We start from the raw sequence: 10280 nt of genomic DNA on the forward strand, positions 1-10280 counted from the left end.
AGAAATACAGGTTACCACAGGTTATAAACTGAAAATGACATCATTAGTTCCAATACCACCCCGCGCCATCTCCGTTCCAGTACAAAGGCTGTATCTCGAGCCTTCCCACATCCGTCTCCCTACCAATTTAATATAATTTAAGGTTTTCTCGTGTAGATAAGCATTCTAGCCAGTCTGATTCATTTGTACCAAGGAACAGATAGTCATTGTTCTAAACTCTTGACCACATTCACACATTATATTCGGTACTGGGATCAGATAAGAAAATTCATACATATACAGTAACATTTAGTATTCTGATTAGTACATCCTGATTGAAATGTATACATAATCAGTCATTATAGATAAAAATTCCCTTAACACTTTGTGACTGTCTCCACTGCAAAGTGAAGTGGATGTTGTAAATATGAAGATGTACATTCTTCATGTTGTAAATGTAGTTATAGATTTGTGTGGGTTACTAAACCGCATTATCTCTCCAGGTTGAATGATTGCAACCTAACTGAGAAATCCTGTGAGGTGCTGGCTTTAACTCTCAGCTCAAACACCTCAAGTTTGAGAGAGCTAGACCTGGGAGGAAATGAACTCCAGGATTCAGGAGTGAGATTCATCTGTGCTGGACTTGAGAATCCACAATGTAAATTGGAGACACTGAGGTAAGGCAACCCTCACAGAGTTTAACTTACATTTCACTTGGTCCTGGATTTAATCCAAGGCAGTGCACTGGACAGCTGACAGTGTGACTTTCAAAGCCCATTTATGTTAGATCGACATGCGCTACATTTAGAGTGAATGCGATTTCCACAAACATTGGGATAATGTTGTCAGCATTGTCGGCTGTCCAGTCTCTGCTCAAAACGTGGATTAAATTCCAACCTTTGTCTCTGATGCCATAATTGGGACTTGGTCTCTGATGTCATAATCAATGACAATTTGTCCGTTTTTTATCATTAATTGTATCATCTTTAGATGCTAAACTGACATTTTCTGTAATATTTTATACTGTGTAACTTTTCCCCCTCACTTTCCACAGGCTGTCAGGCTGCAGCATCACAGAGGAAGGTTGTACTTCTCTGGCTTCAGCTCTGAGGTCAAACCCCTCCCACCTGAAGGAGCTGGACCTGAGTGGAAATACTCCAGGAGTCTCTGGAGTAAAGCTGCTCTCTTCTGTACAAGAGGATCCCCTCTATACACTGGAGAGACTGCGGTGAGTTTTTTTAAGATCACAGTTTTATGAACACAATAATATAGTGAACAATTAGCCATTGTAGACATCCAGACACCCGGATCATATTCATTTGTGCAAACTGTAGCGAAACATTTTTCAACACATGCTAGTTTCTTATTGGACAAGTTCAGGTAGTTCCTGCCAGTTTTGTTCAGTGTTCTTCTCTTTGATGTCTAGTGAATACGACCCCTATATGTCTAAGCTGCTGTATGAGGACTTAGATCCACTTCCCTTCTTTCCTTCCCAGGTTAAATGATTGACAGCTCACAGATTCAGTGAAGGAATGGCCTCAACTCAAAATCCTTGGTTGTGGGAGTGTGCTGCAGTTAAATGCTTCTGGGACAGTTACAAAATTAATTTCAAAGTGCTTCAATATAAATATTCAATGCTTTGAAATCGACAATGATAGCTCCTTGAATCAGAGAACCCTGGCAAAGTGGTGCGAGGAAAATAACCTCAACAAACACGTCACCGGGGGCCCACTGCCTGCCCTACAGGACATCTACAGTACCCGGTGTCACAGGAAGGCCAAGAAGGTCATCAAGGATCTCAGCCACCCGAGCCACGGCCTGTTCACCTCGCTACCATGTAGAAGGCAGAGACAGTACAGGTGCATCAAAACCGGGACAGAGAAACAGGACAGCTTTTATCTCCAGGCCATCAGACTGTTAAATAGGGGGAGGGGTGGGTGGTTGGATAAATGGGATGAGAGGTTGAGGTCCACTTTTTAGTTTTCTTGTTTGAATCCTGTACCAATATTTTTGATAACTGTAACACCCCCTCCCCCCAACAAAAAAATGGCAAAATAAACTGGTCATTCAGTTTGTTATTACTTTTACTTCACCTCATTACACTGTAGTATATGGACTGACTGTAGTATATGGACTGACTGTAGTATATGGACTGACTGTAGTATATGGACTGACTGTAGTATATGGACTGACTGTAGTATATGGACTGACTGTAGTATATGGACTGACTGTAGTATATGGACTGACTGTAGTATATATGGACTGACTGTAGTATATGGACTGACTGTTACCCCTGGCTGGAAGGATGACTTGTCAATCTGTCAGTAAGTTGGCGTTATAGGTAATGTAAATGTGGTTTGATGTTGGTTGTTTCTGTTGCGTGTCAGTGGACTGTGTGTTCTGTTCGCTCAGTAAAAAGCCAGTTTATAATTACATGTTATATCCATCACATATTGACTATAGTAGTAAGCTTCTTCAACTCAACAAACTTATTGTCTTCTTAGTAACTCTGCTGTGCATTTTACGAGACTGCTAGTGCAGCGGTTTAAGGTACTGCATCTCAATGCAAGAGCGGTTACTAATGTCCCTGGTTCGAATCCAGGCTGTATCACATATGGGCCATGATTGGGAGTCCCATAGGGCGGCGCGCAATTGGCCCAGCGTCGTATGGGTTTGGCCGGGGTAGGCCGTCATTGTAAATACATTTGTTCTTTATTGACTTGCCTAGTTAAATAAACAAATATTTCAGTGTATTTGATTTCTCTGTATTGTCTTGTGTGTTGTACTAATTGCTTGGATTTTTATTGTAGCACCATGGGATTTTGAAAAGCGTGTTACAAATCAACTGTATTTTTATTACAGTAATGTACAATTACTCACAGTAATGTACAATTACTCACATTGTATGTTAAATCTACGATAAACTGTATATTTCAAATTAATAATAAAAATGAATAATATTGAAATTCATTTAAGTTTTATTTCAAGTAGTATTTAATTTTCATAGTAAAGTTGTTATTCCTAATGCCATCTGTGATTAACTCATTGAATGACTTGGGGCGCTATTCAATCTGCATCACTGAAGCGGTTCAGATTGAGCTATAGAAATGTAAAGGTCATTTCCCATTGAGCCAAATTATTCAGCATTTACCATGAATGTAGTCTCCATTAAAGCGGGAACATTGCCTTTAAAATGTCAATCACGCCGTAATGCTGAACTTCCTCCATATGCATTGACTCTAATTTGAAGGGGTGGTCATATACATAGTGTATGTGGGTAGCAGGGGGTTGTTAATAGTTGCTACTACACAGCAGAATGCTGTCGTGAATTCGGACAGCATACTGACAGGGACTCAACCCCAGTTCTCTTCACATTCAGTGACAACAACATTTTTAGCTGTCTGCCACAGCATATTGAAGTTGAAATTAAACAATGAATATGAGCTGATATTGCAGACGTTCAGCTTTAATTTGGGGTATTTACATCCAAATCAGGTGAACAGTGTAGGAATTACAGCACTTTTTATATGTGGTCCCACCCTTTTTAAGGAACCAAAAGGTAATTGGACAATTGGCTGCTCAGGTATATGTTGCTGTTAACCCTCAATATGAAGTCCAAGGAGCTGTCACTGCCAGTGAAGCAAGACATCATTAGGCTGAACGAACCCATCAGCGAGATAGCAAAACCATTAGGTTTGAACAAATCAACTATTTGGTACAATCTTATAAAGAAAGAAAACACTAGTGAGCTCAGGTGCACCAAAAGGCCCGGAAGACCATGGAAAATACCAGCAACAGTGTGTGAAAACCTTGTGAAGACTTACAGAAAACGTTTGACCTCTGTCATTGCCAAAAAAGGGTATATAACAAAGTATTGAGATAAACTTTTGTAATTGACCAAATACTTATTTTCCACCACAATTTGCAAATAAATTCATTAAAAATCCTACAATGTGATTTTCTGGATTTTTTCCCCCATTTTGTCTGTCATAGTTGAAGTGTTCCTATGATGAAAGTTACAGGCCTCTCATCTTTTAAGTGGGAGAACTTGCACAATTGGCGGCTGACTAAATACTTTTTTTGCCCCACTGTAGGTGTGCCTTGTTAAAAGTTAATTTGTGGGATTTATTTCCTTCTTAATGTGTTTGAACCAATCAGTTGTGTTGTGACAAGGTAGGGATGGTATACAGAAGATAGCCCCATTTGGTAAAAGGCCAAGTCCACATTATACCAAGAACAGCTCAAATAAGCAAAGAGAAATGACAGTCCATCATTACTTTAAAACATGAAGGTCAATCAATCTGGAAAGTTTCTTCAAGTTCATTCGCAAAAACCATCAAGCCTTAGGATGAAACTGGCTCTCATGAGGATCGCCACAGGAAAGGAAGACCCAGAGTTACCTTTGCTGCAGAGGATAAGTTCATTAGTTACCAGCCTCAGAAATTGCTGCCCAAATACATGCTTCACAGAGTTCAAGTAACAGGATACCAATAATAAGAAGGATACCAATAATAAGAAGAGACTTGCTTGGGCCAAGAAACACGAGCAATGGACATTAGACCGGTGGAACTCTGTCCTTTGGTCTGATGAGTCCAAATTTGAGATTTTTGGTTCCAACCGCCATGCCTTTGTGAGACGCAGAGTAGGTGAACAGGTGATCTCTGGATGTGTAGTTCCCAATGTGAAGCATGGAGGAGGAGATGTGATGGTGTGGGGGTGCTTTGCTGGTGACACTGTCAGTGATTTTATTTAGAATTAAAGGCACACTTAACCAGCATGGCTACCATAGCATTCTGCAGCGATACGCCACCCCATCTGGTTTGCGCTTAGTGGGACAGTCATTTGTTTTTCAACAGGACAATGACCCAACACACCAGGCTGTGTAATAGCTATTTGACCAATAAGGAGAGTGATGGAGTGGTGCATCAGATGACCTGGCCTCCACAATCACCCGACCTCAACCCAATTGAGATGGTTTGGGATAAGTTGGACCACAGAGGGAAGGAAAAGCAGCCAACAAGTGCTCAGCATATGTGGGAATTCCTTCAAGACTGTTGGAAAATCATTCCAGGTGAAGCTGGTTGAGAGAATGCCAAGAGTGTGCAGAGCTGTCATCAAGGTGGCTACTTTGAAGAATCTAAAATATAAAATCTATTTTGATTTGTTTAACACTTGTTTTGGTTACTACATGATTCCATATGTGTTATGTCATAGTTGATGTCTTCACTATTATTCTACAATGTAGAACTGAGTGACTTTGTGACTGTCTCCACTGCAAAGGAAAGTGGATGTTGTAAATATAAAGATGTACATTCTTCATGTTATAAATGTAGTTATAGATTTGTGTAGATTACTTACAGTTGAAGTCATATGTTTACATACACCTTAGCCAAATACATTTAAACTCAGTTTTTCACAATCTAATCCTAGTAAAAATCACTGTCTTAGGTCAGTTAGGATCACCACGTTATTTTAAGAATGTGAAATGTCAGAATAATCGAGATAATTATTTATTTATTTCATCACATTCCCAGTGGGTCAGAAATTACCTTTAATTTGTTTTACTTGGGTCAAATGTTTCAGATAGCCTTCCACAAGCTTCCCACAATAAGTTGGGTGAATTTTGGCCCATTCCACCTGACAGAGCTGGTGTAACTGAGTCAGGTTTGTAGGCCTCCTTGCTCGCACACGCTTTTTCAGTTTTGCGCCATTTTTGCAAATGTATTAAAACTGAAATATTTCATTTACATTTAAAAATTTCAATCACGCTGTAATGCTGAACTTCTGCCATTTGCATTGAATCGTGCCCTTGGTTTCCATGCCTATGGATGTTCATACTCACAGTAATGAATAGGTCTACCTGTGTGGACTCAAGGTCTTTATGGTGTTCTCTGCTGGTCCAACTTAAATCTATTTCAAATGGGAACCAAAACATTTCACTACTATTCCATGTTTTAACAGTTGATGTCCTTCCTAGACACCCTGCTGTACGTCTTACCTTTTTATTTCAGTGTATTACAGATCTCTGTAGTCTCTGTGCTGTAGTATTGACTACTTATTGCTTAATGTGTTTTTATTTTAGCACCTTGGGTTTTAAAACAAGTAGCATTTCTTACATTCTATGTAACTCTGTGTGTTAATCTATGGTAACCTGTATTTCATGTTCCTTAAATATATGAAGTAAAACTGTCCTGTTGCCGTGTGACATTGTGTCAATCTGTGATTAATTGAATGACTTGGTTTCCACAGCTATGAATGTTCATACTCACATATAACTACATATTAGGCCTAACTGTGTACACTTTAAACAGTAACAAAGCGGTCACACTGCCACTGTTATGGAAATAAGATTAGGAATGGGGCTGGATAAATCTAACCACTATCAAATTAATAGACAAGAGTTATGGATGAAAGACTTGACCAACCATGATATTGTTTACAATGACATGGTTAACAAACAGAAATAAAACCATCTTAAATTTGGAGTTAGGATTATGTAGGACAGTTGAATTAAACTCATGAGGCATTTAAGTTATATTCTTCAAGAGTCAATGAGTAAATATCATTAATAAAATGTTCAAAAAATGGATGTACCAATTGCAGATGGCCCCTTTAAGGTGTTCTCTGCTGCTCCAACTAAAATGGATTTGATGTGGAACAAAATAAATGTCGCTACAATACCATATTTTAATAGTTTCTAAATGCTATATGAAGAAACTAGGTCAGGTGACTATTGCTCCCCTAACCTGAATCTATACAAAGCCACCAAATAATGAAGTAGATCTGAAAACAGGCAGACTGTTTTACTATTTAATACATTGTATTACACAAGAGGACAATGACAGTCTGACCTTTTCACAGAAAGACAACTCTAAACATCTCATTGAGGGTCTTCTGGTTGGTCAGTATAGCAGAGAGACATGCAGTCTCAGCAGCTCCTTACTGCTGTGTGTGTGTGTGGGTGTGTCAGTCAGTAACCAGACCGGTGTTGATGGTTTTGTTGACATCTCCGATAGTGGCCTAGATCTCTCTGCTGCCTTCAACATAATGAACCATCAGATCCTCCTCTCCACCCTCTCAAGGCTGGTCATCTCAGGCTCTATCAGATCCTCCTCTCCACCCTCTCAAGGCTGGTCATCTCAGGCTCTATCAGATCCTCCTCTCCACCCTCTCAAGGCTGGTCATCTCAGGCTCTATCAGATCCTCCTCTCCACCCTCTCAAGGCTGGTCATCTCAGGCTCTATCAGATCCTCCTCTCCACCCTCTCAAGGCTGGTCATCTCAGGCTCTATCAGATCCTCCTCTCCACCCTCTCAAGGCTGGTCATCTCAGGCTCTATCAGATCCTCCTCTCCACCCTCTCAAGGCTGGTCATCTCAGGCTCTATCAGATCCTCCTCTCCACCCTCTCAAGCTCTATCAGCTGGTCATCTCAGGCTCTATCAGATCCTCCTCCTCTCCACCCTCTCAAGGCTGGTCATCTCAGGCTCTATCAGATCCTCCTCTCCACCCTCTCAAGGCTGGTCATCTCAGGCTCTATCAGATCCTCCTCTCCACCCTCCTCAAGGCTGGTCATCTCAGGCTCTATCAGATCCTCCTCTCCACCCTCTCAAGGCTGGTCATCTCACCTATCAGATCCTCCTCTCCACCCTCTCAAGGCTGGTCATCTCAGGCTCTATCAGATCCTCCTCTCCACCCTCTCAAGGCTGGTCATCTCAGGCTCTATCAGATCCTCCTCTCCACCCTCTCAAGGCTGGTCATCTCAGGCTCTATCAGATCCTCCTCTCCACCCTCTCAAGGCTGGTCATCTCAGGCTCTATCAGATCCTCCTCTCCACCCTCTCAAGGCTGGTCATCTCAGGCTCTATCAGATCCTCCTCTCCACCCTCTCAAGGCTGGTCATCTCAGGCTCTATCAGATCCTCCTCTCCACCCTCTCAAGGCTGGTCATCTCAGGCTCTATCAGATCCTCCTCTCCACCCTCTCAAGGCTGGTCATCTCAGGCTCTATCAGATCCTCCTCTCCACCCTCTCAAGGCTGGTCATCTCAGGCTCTATCAGATCCTCCTCTCCACCCTCTCAAGGGTCATCTCAGGCTCTATCAGATCCTCCTCTCCACCCTCTCAAGGCTGGTCATCTCAGGCTCTATCAGATCCTCCTCTCCACCCTCTCAAGGCTGGTCATCTCAGGCTCTATCAGATCCTCCTCTCCACCCTCTCAAGGCTGGTCATCTCAGGCTCTATCAGATCCTCCTCTCCACCCTCTCAAGGCTGGTCATCTCAGGCTCTATCAGATCCTCCTCTCCACCCTCTCAAGGCTGGTCATCTCAGGCTCTATCAGATCCTCCTCTCCACCCTCTCAAGGCTGGTCATCTCAGGCTCTATCAGATCCTCCTCTCCACCCTCTCAAGGCTGGTCATCTCAGGCTCTATCAGATCCTCCTCTCCACCCTCTCAAGGCTGGTCATCTCAGGCTCTATCAGATCCTCCTCTCCACCCTCTCAAGGCTGGTCATCTCAGGCTCTATCAGATCCTCCTCTCCACCCTCTCAAGGCTGGTCATCTCAGGCTCTATCAGATCCTCCTCTCCACCCTCTCAAGGCTGGTCATCTCAGGCTCTATCAGATCCTCCTCTCCACCCTCTCAAGGCTGGTCATCTCAGGCTCTATCAGATCCTCCTCTCCACCCTCTCAAGGCTGGTCATCTCAGGCTCTATCAGATCCTCCTCTCCACCCTCTCAAGGCTGGTCATCTCAGGCTCTATCAGATCCTCCTCTCCACCCTCTCAAGGCTGGTCATCTCAGGCTCTATCAGATCCTCCTCTCCACCCTCTCAAGGCTGGTCATCTCAGGCTCTATCAGATCCTCCTCTCCACCCTCTCAAGGCTGGTCATCTCAGGCTCTGCACACTCCTGTATTGCATTCTACCTAGCAGGTTGCCTCTACCAGGTGAGGTGGAGAAGGCCAGTGTCTGCACCACGAGGTCGCGCTACTGTTGTTCCTCAGAGCTCTGTACTAGGCCCTCTCCTGTTCTCTCTGTACACCAAGTCAATTGATTCTGTTTTATGCTGATTATCCTCAGATGGTCTCTTTTACCACTGCTATGTGGTTTATAGTATAAACCATCTGTTCTAGTGGCACATGGAGTTATTGCCCCCCATGATAAAATCAGAGGGGGGACTATGGACCTGTCTCCCTCCATTCATCACACACGATATCTCAGTCACCACTGACCTGATTTTGACAAAACTTTGGTGAATGATGGGTCTTGTCATAGAGATCCGGTACGTACACAATTACACTGATTGGCCCAAGGGGAGGCGCTATATTAATCAACTGAAATTCTGAACTTTGAAGAAGCATATCTCCTGAGTCCTGTTCAGTTTGAATAGTTGGGAAACATTTTACTTGACACCCAGCGTCACAACACATTATGACACGGTCATAACCAAGTCATAATATGTCATAACCGCTGATATAACGTGTCATAAACTTTTATAATATGGTCATAACGCTGTTATGACACATTTTTAGACCTGTTGTGACATACTGTATTTTGTGTTATAGGTGTGGTTATGACAATGAGTGTGAAAACCCACAATACCTACCACACAAGGCAAAACATTTCATTACACCATGGCCTATGTGTCAAAAGTATATTTATGGGATATTTTATTTTTATTGACCATATTCAATTATCATTGTAATTACACACATGTTGATGTCAGACATGCACCTACCCCAATGCTCTGTTGCTGTTGACTGGGATGAATGCAGGAGCAGATTTCAGGAGCAGGATATCATGGGGAGTGACATTTTTACTGTTGGCTTGTTATGAAGTGTACTGCCCCTCACACTGCATTTTCAAATGGATTTGGCAAATCTCATTTTTATTTTATTTTTCAAGATAGTTAATTGTTTGTTCCAAATAAAAGCAAAGTGAAAATGAGACTTGGTCTTTCAGCCCTGTTCTTATTTCTTAAAAGTGCATCCATCCCTCCGCCCTTCCTTTAATCACTGATTTGACATGATTGGACCGGTGAACAAAAGGGCGCCTTGACATTCACTTGTACAGTTGTTTGCTTTATCTTGGCCAGGTCTCAGTTGTAAATGAGAACTTGTTCTCAACTAGCCTACCTGGTTAAATAAAGGTGAAATCAAATGTAAAATCAATTTAAAAAAGTTCCAATCAGTAATTAGGTTACTTAAATGAAGGGAGATGGGATGATGGTAGTTTTAAAATAATTTGAATGGTGTGTGTGTACACCTGTGTCCCTTTCCATAGTGTAGTTCAGTAACTGGAAAATGTTTT

The 10280-nt window shown here is 42.2% G+C and overlaps 1 long non-coding RNA gene across 1 annotated transcript; it reads left to right on the forward strand.

Annotated features, from left to right (window-relative positions):
- The first annotated feature begins 31 nt into the window (after positions 1-31).
- On the forward strand, positions 32-2732 carry LOC127930175 (uncharacterized). Its single transcript, XR_008137113.1, has 3 exons — positions 32-656; positions 1034-1207; positions 1476-2732. It is a non-coding gene; the product is annotated as an uncharacterized LOC127930175 (long non-coding RNA).
- Positions 2733-10280: the final 7548 nt, after the last annotated feature.

This window comes from Oncorhynchus keta, chromosome 5 (assembly GCF_023373465.1).
Source record: "Oncorhynchus keta strain PuntledgeMale-10-30-2019 chromosome 5, Oket_V2, whole genome shotgun sequence".
NCBI classification, from domain to species: Eukaryota; Metazoa; Chordata; class Actinopteri; order Salmoniformes; family Salmonidae; genus Oncorhynchus; species Oncorhynchus keta.